The sequence below is a fragment of the Microcebus murinus genome, chromosome 11 (assembly GCF_040939455.1).
Source record: "Microcebus murinus isolate Inina chromosome 11, M.murinus_Inina_mat1.0, whole genome shotgun sequence".
Classification (NCBI taxonomy): domain Eukaryota; kingdom Metazoa; phylum Chordata; class Mammalia; order Primates; family Cheirogaleidae; genus Microcebus; species Microcebus murinus.
The window spans coordinates 74627766-74638218 of NC_134114.1; the positions used below are offsets into that span (position 1 = coordinate 74627766).

The 10453-nt window shown below is 33.2% G+C and overlaps 1 long non-coding RNA gene across 1 annotated transcript; it reads left to right on the plus strand.

The window, feature by feature from the left end:
* Nucleotides 1-8716: 8716 nt before the first annotated feature.
* LOC142873688 (uncharacterized) lies at nucleotides 8717-9938 on the plus strand. Its single transcript, XR_012921644.1, has 3 exons — nucleotides 8717-8854; nucleotides 8986-9084; nucleotides 9510-9938. It is a non-coding gene; the product is annotated as an uncharacterized LOC142873688 (long non-coding RNA).
* Nucleotides 9939-10453: the final 515 nt, after the last annotated feature.

Here is a 10453-nt window from a genome sequence, read left to right on the forward strand (position 1 = left end):
AACTGTCAAGGAGCCCTACCTCTCCTCTAAAAGAAGCTGATACTAGTAGTGTTTACTGACTTCCATAATGTAAGTATTCCCACCATGACTGATTTTGAGCTATCTGTGATACTACTGGACCCAGAGTTGGGAAAAGGTGGACACAATCAGCTCTCCTCTGCCAGTATATGTCAGCCCCAACACACCACAGGGTTTGGCTCTTGGGGAAAAGGATGCCCCATTAGGTCTGCCTACAGCCTGAATGGAAAGTATCCTACCCTGAAGTCCTGTGTAGCCAACTGAAGCTATTATTATAGGCATCTCCTTGGAGATATACATCATGTAACCCCAAAGAAATACCCATGCTAAAACATAATTGAGCTATACATTTTTAGTTAAATCAATTCATGAAATAGTATATATCTACTCACTTATATTTGTAAATTCTGCTTGTGGCTCTGTAGAAAGAATGTATTGCTTAGTTTAAAAAGAAAGAAGTTTGGTACGATTGAATGTATTGCTTAGTTTAAAAAGATGTTTGGTACGATTGAAGTCTTACTGCCTTGAAGAAAATGAATTCTAAAAGAAGATATTTTTCCCCCCAAGTCTCTCAAATGTTTTACATTAAATATCTTAGTTAATTGTAGTCATCATGCTTAAAGCTTTATTTCATAGAGCATAAACCTGGAAGTGACCTTAGGTAATAAAGTAATGTTAAATAAAATACTTTGCAAACTCTACAACTATTATGATTTATTTTTTTCTTATGATTATCATAATATACTATTAAATTCAATAATTTTATAGAGACAGTAAATGACTTTCCATAATCATTATTCAAAGTTGGGGCTAGAACACAGATCTTTGGAATTTCATCCTAAGTGTATTTACATAATAACAATGCTTGCTCTACTTTTCGATCCTTCTTTTAAATATTGAAATAAAATTTTAATATCGTGTGGATTTGAATGAGTGCTGTAAACTAAATTACTCTAACTTACCCAATGTCCCAAGTCTTGTGTTTAGGTCACTGTATTATTTCGCTAACTTCTAATTTAGAAACTTCACATTACTGAATTTTGGCATGGCACATAATATTTCTAGACAAGGCACAATAAGAAAAATTGTAGATGTGATTTTTTTGTTTAAGAAAATCAAAATTGTTAATCTTTTGTTTGTTTGTTTTTGAGAAAGGGTCTCACTTTGTTGCCCAGGCTAGAGTGCAGTGACATTATTATAGCTCACTACAATATCAGACTCTTGAGCTCAAGTGACTCTCCTGCCTCAGCCTCCCAAGTAGCTGGAACTACAGGTGTACACCACCACACCTGGCTAATTTTTCCATTCTTTGTGCAGATGGGGTCTTACTATGTTGCTTAGGCTAGTCTTGAACTCTTGGTCTCAAGCCATCCTCCCACCTCTGCCTCTCAAATTTCTGGGATTATAGGTATGAGCCACTGTACCAGGCTTAAAATTGTCAAACTTTTAATTAAAATGAAAAGACATTGTAGTCATGCATATTTGGTTAATCCCTTTCTTTCCAGGTCTTTGATCTATATTTCTGTCATATTAAGTAACATGATTATTCAAGTGGTCAAAGTCAAGTGATTATCTGTATTTGGTTTACCATTATTTTAGAGATATATCAGTCTTCATGATATAGCATATAGACATATAATGTATATGAATAAATGAGTGATTACAGACTTTAAAAATTACTCACTAAGCTACTAATGATGTCTTTAGAACTATTGAAATCAACTTCATTGTACCTTGGTCATTTTAAATTTAAGATTGTTTCACAATTTATTGGATTATTTTTATGACAGAAAAAGTAGTAAAATTTCTAGCATATATTTTTTCCTAAAGTCATGTTAAAATTTTTCAAAAGAAAAATTACTAATTTAGTCAGGATATCATAATGGCAATATTTTATTCAAAAATTGTGCTTATCTCTGTTTCAAGGATTAGTCTCTCTCGCTCTTTCTATCTCCCTCTTTCCTCTTCCTTCTTTTTCCAGAAATAGATATAAGAATTTGCAAGATGCTGAAATCTTTCATGTAATTCCTTTTATTGCATTAAGTAATAAATATTTGAATGATCATAAACATTTGAGAGTTTATTTTAGATCCTTTCCCCTTCCATTTTCTTTTCTCAGATACCAAGAAAATCTTCCACAGACATTGGTTTTATAATACCTGTCTAAACATCTCTCATTCTGAATTGCTACTATCAAAATACAGCTGAAGTGAACACTATTTTTGCTTGAGATTTGGACATCATGGTCCTTCAAAGTGCTATTTGATATTTAATACTGTATACAGCAGAGAGGACTTTGAAGTCTTACATTTTAAAGTACATTTTCCAATGAGTTTCGTATCCTGTATCATATTAAGCCTTCAAAGAAGTAATTTAAAGTATATAGAATAATATTCTTATGAATATTTTATAAGGACATTGAGCAAGAGAAGTTAAAGTGGAAATGTAGAAAACTACGAAAAATCTGGAAACATTTGGCTAAAAACATACCTAAGTTTTAACTAAATGTGGGAAGCACATTTTAAAGTATATATGGTATTTAGAATTTTTAAACTATTACTCTATTGACTTCCATAAATACCATCTACATTTATAAAATTGATTTCAAATTGCATTGAAATGGTTAGATCCATGAAAATGTGGAGTAAGGAATTCCAAAAGTTGTCGCTTTCATAGAAGAAATGGGAAACTGGCAAAAAATTGTCAGAATCAAGTTTTTAAGAATTCTAGATGTTAGTTTAAGGCTTATTTTTGGACTCTTCTGTTTCCTTGAACTTTCTGTACATTCCTCAGCTGGAGTCCACCATTTAATTATCATAGCTCTAGAGTACTTATTGGTACCTAGCATGACTTATCTCATCTTATTATTCTTCTAAAAATGTTCTTGAATTCTTATTAGTTTTACATGAGGTTGTATTAAGTGCATAGATTATTCTCAAGGGAATGGATATCTTCGCAGTTTAGGATTTTCACACCTGAAAATAACATGTGACTTTGCATTTATTTTGGTGTTCTTATATCTTTCTGTAGTGTTTTATAACTTTATTCATAAAGGTTTTCATAGTTCTTGTTAAATTTATTCTTTTATTTTATATATTCTGTAATAGAAAAGATTTATTATTTTATTTTAAGTTTGTTATTGCTAATATGAAAAACTTATTTGTTTACCATATAGACTTATCATATATAGATCTTTTTTTTTTGCTTTTTATTCCCTCTAGTGATATTTATTTTGTTTTCCTCCTTTTTGATATGCATATCATTCCTTGTGTGATCATTCCAGTTGAAATTTCCAGATTGATGTTTAGTAACTATAGTGACTAGAGCAATCTTGTTTGATGCATTTCATATGATTTATTCACAGAAAGGTAAAGTGGTGCAACTTTTTTGCAGACTACAGAAATCTTTTAATCCAGCTTTTCAAATTTCCATATGTAAGAACAGAGACCACACGAATAAAGTGACTTTCTTTAATTCACATAGTTCATTAATGACATAATTTCTACTGAAATTCCCCCTTGGCTTACATTCAATCTCTTTACTTCTCTAATCTCCTTTTCTTTATAGGACGATCAGTGAGTCCAATACTCTCACTCTGCTTTGTCAAAATATTAATATTATTTGATTCACACTTTGCTCAAGCTTTCCATATGCATATACACTTAGAGCAGAGTCCTCACTCTTCGTCATCAAACTCAGTGCTTCTCAGAGCCTGAAACACAGATAAATAAATAATGAACAACATATGCTTTACTCTGGGCTGGTAGTTATTACATAGATTTAGGATTGCATATATGGCTACATACATAGACTTTGGTTCACAAACATTCAGCTCATGTAAAAATATCACTTGTTTTTCTCTGGAAGACTTTGAGTTAAAAGCATAAATTTGAATGAACTTGATTCTCATTAGTATAATTTTGCCAGGAATTCAGAATGGTCAATATGACATTGCAATAACTTTCACGGAAACAGGCATTTGGGTTGCAAGAGATTTTTTTTTTTGACGCTATGGCTAATGATTTTTGAAGTTCAATAAGACAATATTCTGTCTGCACCTGTGTGAATGTTTTGTCAGAATCAATTATGGAATATGTAATTATATGGATATTGACGAATTAATGCAAAGCCCAGTGGAACTGCCAGAGAGTTAAACAGGTTATCTCTTGCACATGAGGGGAATTGCTCTGATGGGTCAAGTTTCATTAAGCTAACAATGACAATCACATGAAGAGTCCTAAGCAAATTTGAGTGCTATTTCCACAATGTAGATCATGAAGCAAACACTGTTTCATGTCATAAGAGTAACATTTCACTGTGACAGAGAACATGTGCTCCAAGGTCCTCAGCAGTTTCTTTCAGTGTAATTTTATGCATCATAATGAGACTCTGCTGTCAAGGTGGCTACATTTCCATTCTATTGGATATCTTTATTGATAGGGTTTATTCTTGTGATCATGATTCACTGGTGTGAACAAAACCTGATGAATGAAGATAATTATAGTTTAGTGGTTCCCACTATTGGAGATCGTGTATTACCTATTAGGGTAGAGTTGGGAACTGTAAACAAGAAGACAGTGCAAATGTTTTCTATTTCTTTTCCTATATACCATTTTCTAATCAACGAAGACCTAAAGAATTGTGATACTATTCCACTAGTATCTAAATTCCATGGGAGCAGAGACATTTTGTAAGGGTACCGTTTACCATTTAATCACCATGACTTAACCTATACTCTGATCAGAAGAAGCTGCTCATATCACAGAATATCAGAAGAAATAGCCTAAGTATAATATTGTAAGTTAGGACAAAGTCTCTGAATTAGATCTTTACAGATATCTACTGATATCTGTAGATATCAGTAAAGTCTATGAATTAGATCTTTACAGATATCTACTGATACTTCTCCCTTTGTAATCTTGAAAGGAGCAACTAGGCTACCTGGGGATTCCTTCCCTAAATCTGTATGCGATGCCTGGCTTTTGTGAAGAAGTATAGAACATATATTTGGGGCTCAAGGATTGATTCTGTCTAGTCCATGTCAGCCGTGGCAACATATACAGAAACAGGTCTTTTGGGAACTTTGCACATCCCTGAAAATAAGCCTAGAAAAAATGGACCCAAGGAACTTTATCACTAAATCATATGCCCATACTTTTAGAATTCTTTTATCTTTTCTAACAGCTGTATTGAATTTCAAGAATAAGAGGTTCCAAAAGAGAAACCAGACATCATTGTGCAAATATTTTTACTTCACACAGGTAAGCTTATAAAAATCATTTTACTTTTCCCAGTGAAAGCTTCTCCATGAGCATCATAGTCCATAAATTTTGGCCTGGGTTCTTAACTGTCCCAGACTCTTTGAGTGGATTTTTAAAATAAGGACTGGACCATGAGAATGGAAAGTACCAGTCACTCAGTTGTGGCGTTAAAAGTTAACCAGTGGCCAAATTTCCAGGAATAATGTAGGAAGGCTGAGTGGTTCAAGTTGGAGATGAATTGCTAATGAATTTCTGCTATTTCCTATGTTTAGCTGTTCATACATTCCTTTTTAGTAACATTCATTCATAAAATTTCCAAGTGCTATTATTTTCTCTGGCAGAGAAGGAAAGGAATATTTCTTTCTTAGCTCTTTCCACCCTTCTGATATATGAACATAAAGATATTTATATGGTTTCCTACATGCCTCAAACCTAGAAAAACTATTAAGCATATAAACTCCCTATAATACCAGAGAGGTAAACATGCTGTTTCACGTGTATTATATTTAAGGAGTAAATATTATTTATTATCATCTTATGAATATTTATTTCCCTTCTCTATGACTATGTATTTTTCCAGTTACATTTAAAATTTATATTATGATTTCAATAGTAAACTACAATTATGCTAATTTTTGTTACAAAGCTACACCATTTGGTGAAATTTTGTTGCCTATACAAATACAGTGAATAAACATAATAAAATACACATCTGGATGTAAGACTCAATGCCCAAGTACTGATTTCTTACAAAAATACTTTATACTTTAGCAGTGCACTAAGTAAATTAAGGAGAATGGGTCACTCTTTCATGACATACCCTCAGGACAACACTAGGAAACCCATCTTGGATTAACTTTCTCTTGTAAACCTCTCACAATTGTGCCTTTCTTTTTCCTTTCACTTCTGTTCTCCTCAGGCTCAGATGTGAAGGATTTTGAGCTGTCAGCAATCCGAAATTATTACCAATTACTTGCCTATTTGACTTTACAGATAGGACATTGTATACTAAAGAAGGTTAAGTTTAGTTTTCAGATTCTAGGTGTGTTTTTGCTCATCTTTTTATCCCTTTTACCCATCATAGAGCCTATAATATAGATCTTCAATTAATATTTGTTAAATGAATAAGGAAATAAATGGAGGTATGTTGAGTAAAGATATTGGAAAAATAAAATTCCCTGGCTCTCTTGGTCAAAGTTTGACTAGGATCTATGAGCCTAAAAGTATTGCTGCCAACACCATGGAGGCTAATATTAACATTTCTATCAGCTAACATATCCGTCTCAGCATGACTACCTTGTAACCTTAATAATTTTCCCTGGGAAGGCATCTTTTAAACCCACTGTATTGTTCTATATAAAGTGCAAAGATTGTCATTGATTAGACTAATTATTATTCCCCAAAAGGATTAGGTCATGGAAACCTGTGAAAAGAAGTCTTACTCTGCTTTTATTCATACCTGATTAGTAATCATGGTACATTATTTGATATTAAATGGATTTTTAGGTTCCTCCAAAATCATTACCCCTTCAGGACTTATATAGGTACCTTTTTAGCATATACTATATGCCAGAACAATTCTTGGCGGATGTAAACTTAAGTATCATGAAAGGTTTTCAAGGGCTTTTATTATAACTGTACCAGTGGTTCTCTTAAATTTATTGAGCAGTGCTCATTTTTTCAGTTATGTTCAGATTTGAAGATAGAAGCAAAAATATTCCTCAAAAGGGCAAACCTAAGAAATTACATGAGAGAGTGATGGTGATTAAATGAAATATTTGGGAAAGTTTGTACCCATTATGTTAATCTCCACATACATATTTAACTGCCTTCCAGGTGTTTATTCAGAAGGATGACACACATAGTTATCAATCTCTTAAAGGTTTACTAGTTCCAGCTCTATGGTTACTCAATGAATTTGTCTACTTAACCTTAATATTGCTAACTCTGCTTGACAGAGATTACTAAAGTACAGTATTAGAAACTAGGAGAGAAGAAACCCCTCTTCTGACTGTACAGGAAAGCCTAACTCTTTGTCTAGTCCTTGTATCCTGCATGAATGGGTCAGTGTATTTTGGTCTATTTGCTACCACTGCATGGTATAAAGACTGGGGTTAGATGTATTTCATAAATTTAGAGCAGCAGTCTACCTAGAAGTCTACTCACGGCCCCATATACCTTTGTGCAAGTCATGACTGAATAAGCATGCCATGAATGGTTTCCCTAGCACTGTGCAATATACAACTTTCACCATCCTAAAAGCAGTTATAGGTCCAACTACTGTGTCCCTTCCCCCTGGAAGTGTCAACTCCAGGGCATTTTTTTCTTATGGGCATAACTACTATTTTAAAAGCATGGTCCCTTGTATTCTACTTTCATGATCTTAAATATAGGGAGGAAGCAAGCTATGTGTTTCTGCACTTGGATCTGCTATCTCAAGTACAAACTTGCTTTTTATGCATACAGTTTTAATGCAGGTGAGAAATATCTCACTTTCATTTTCACCTTTCTTTAGGTATCTTACTAATGGAAACATAATAAATAAGTTTATGGGCTTTCAGAAACACTTAGACCAAGACCAGAAATCTAACCGGCCAACCATATGATGGCATAGTGCAGATGACAGAACTTTCTAGGATGACAATTGATTCACATGTTATACATTTCTTTTTTAAAATTATTCTGCGAATGTCTGTTTCCTCCACAGGACTGAAGCACCATGTGGTTTGGAACTGTGTTTATTTCCTAAATATCTCTAAAATCTACCACAAAGAACTTGTTTAAAATGCATTTGTAAGATAAACATGTAGAATGCATTTCAAAAGTTCTTTAAATATATATGTTGTAAAACAGAAACATTAATAACTTAACAGAATATCTAGCAACTCTTGATGTCTGAAAACAGAAAAATAGTAGTGACATCAAATTTAAATGAATGAAGTCACTTTATTGTATAGTTTGCTTTTCTTTTCTTATCCATTTATTCCTTATAACTAACTTAAAGGGTGATTAATGCCACACTTTTTGACTCATGGACTTCTTTATTTTTATATTCCTATAAATATTCTGAAGCTTTGCTCTGTGACACAGTTAAGTTGTTGGAAACACTTTGGTCCTTTCAGTTCTTGTTTTTAAGATTTGTTAGGTGAGACCACAAAATGCTTAGTATAGGTTTAACCACCCCTTTATTGAGGCAAAGTACTTCTGAGTACTACACTCAGTGCCCTATGAATTATGTGTGTTTCACTTATGGCCGGTGGAAATAGGCACTACCCCTAGTCTATGTGAACACCATGAACTATTACTTCTGGTCTTTTTGTTCATCTTTCCTTTATCTCAGGTGTTTTCCTCATATGTATTTTCTTCTAAGTACACAGCTGAATAGACAAGAACAACCTTCAGCAGATATCTAGAGCTCTCTGTTTGTGAAGCTTTTCCTATCCTGCTATGCATAATTCTAGCCATCTTGGTCTCCCTGGTCTCTCAGTTCTGTCTCCTTAACTCAGGGAGTTCACTGGGATGATTTAACTGTGATCCCTCTCCTTGGATCTTGGACTGGAAACTCTCTTCAAGCAGTAAGTTGGGATCATTATAAGACTCGTGTCATTTGCTTTCTGTCTGAGGGGGGATTTACTTTCATTGCCTAATGTCCAGTGTATTGAACACCATTATTTCATAAATTTTGTTCATTATTTTTCTGTTTAAGAACTGAATCAATTGATTCCCAGTACATCTTGGTCAGAGGCAGAAATCTCTCCAGAGAATTCATTAAGAACTACAGAGCACAACTGAAAGAAACCATCATGTAATTATTTTCGACTCTGGATAACTTATTTTCATTTTTTATATTTTGTTGTCCCAATCATAAAAAAAAAAATAAGTAGGAGAATTCTTGTTTAAGAAGGAGAATAAATGAGTGAGGGAAAATAAACAGTTCATAGTGCAATAGCAAAGAAGTTAGAAAAACCGAATCTGACACATTGCTGAGTTATAACTGGACAGTAATAATATGATAATCTAAGATACCAAGAAAAATTTCAGTTACAGTCAATACACTCTATTTTTAAAGCTGGGATGTGAAATAATATAATCTGTTGTTCAATGTTTTAAATTAAAATGGCTAAATAAAGGCTGCTTTTTTATTTTATTTTATTTTTTTTATCATGACAGTGTACACTTAGGCTACTTGAAGCATTTTTATATGAAATAACTCTTTCTGCTCTGATGCAGCATGAACTGACAGAGTCTTGCCTGGATTCCGAAACAACGGCAACTTCTCCATTTGTGTCTATGAAGCAGGTGTTTCCCTTTGGCCTATTACTGACATGTACAAGAGAACTTTAGTGGTTTATATTTTACTTGCTGTTTTGATATCCTATTTTACATCAGGGCCTCTGACCACAGGGACCCAGGATGTGCTGTGTAATATATCCCTTCAGAAAATAAATAAGAAAACTTGCCTAAAAGTAATGTCCTGCTATGATCAGTGATCCCTCAATAGGTACACACCAGAATATAATTTTCTAACGTCCAATAACTATAATGCTTAAATTTCTTTCTCAAGGCCATACATCAATTTAGGGAGATATTACAATTATATCTCAGATTGTCCAAGAGTTCTAACGCTCTAATATTGAAAAGCGACTATGAAAACATTTTGTAGTCTTCTTATGGACAAAAAAAAAAAAAAGAAAAATGATACAGACACAAACTTAGAGGCACAGATCAAATGACTTAAAGAATTCTATTTATTTTTTTATTTAATTTTAATCCATTAAAATCTTTTTCAATTTTATTTACGAATCTTTTCCATCTGTCTGCTGCAGAGTATACTGTAAAGAAAAAAGTTCCTGTAAAGTGTTCTGCCAGTCCAATGAAAGATTGTTCTTTGAGGTTAAAATTAAAGCAATTAGTCATTTAACTTAAATAAGTGATAACCAAAATTGAGATTACAAAGCAGCACTGTCCTACTCAGGGGATTCTGCTTTGACTGCAAATGGTAAATATCACCTTTATTTTAGATTCATTTTTTTAATCTTTAATCTACTGCCATGCAACCACTCAGAAGTGAATGTATGCTAATTTAGTTCATTACTAGAAGCATACATGAAATATGCAAAGGTTGTCATTGCCATTCACTTTTTCGCCCATCATCAGTTTCTGAAATAAATATA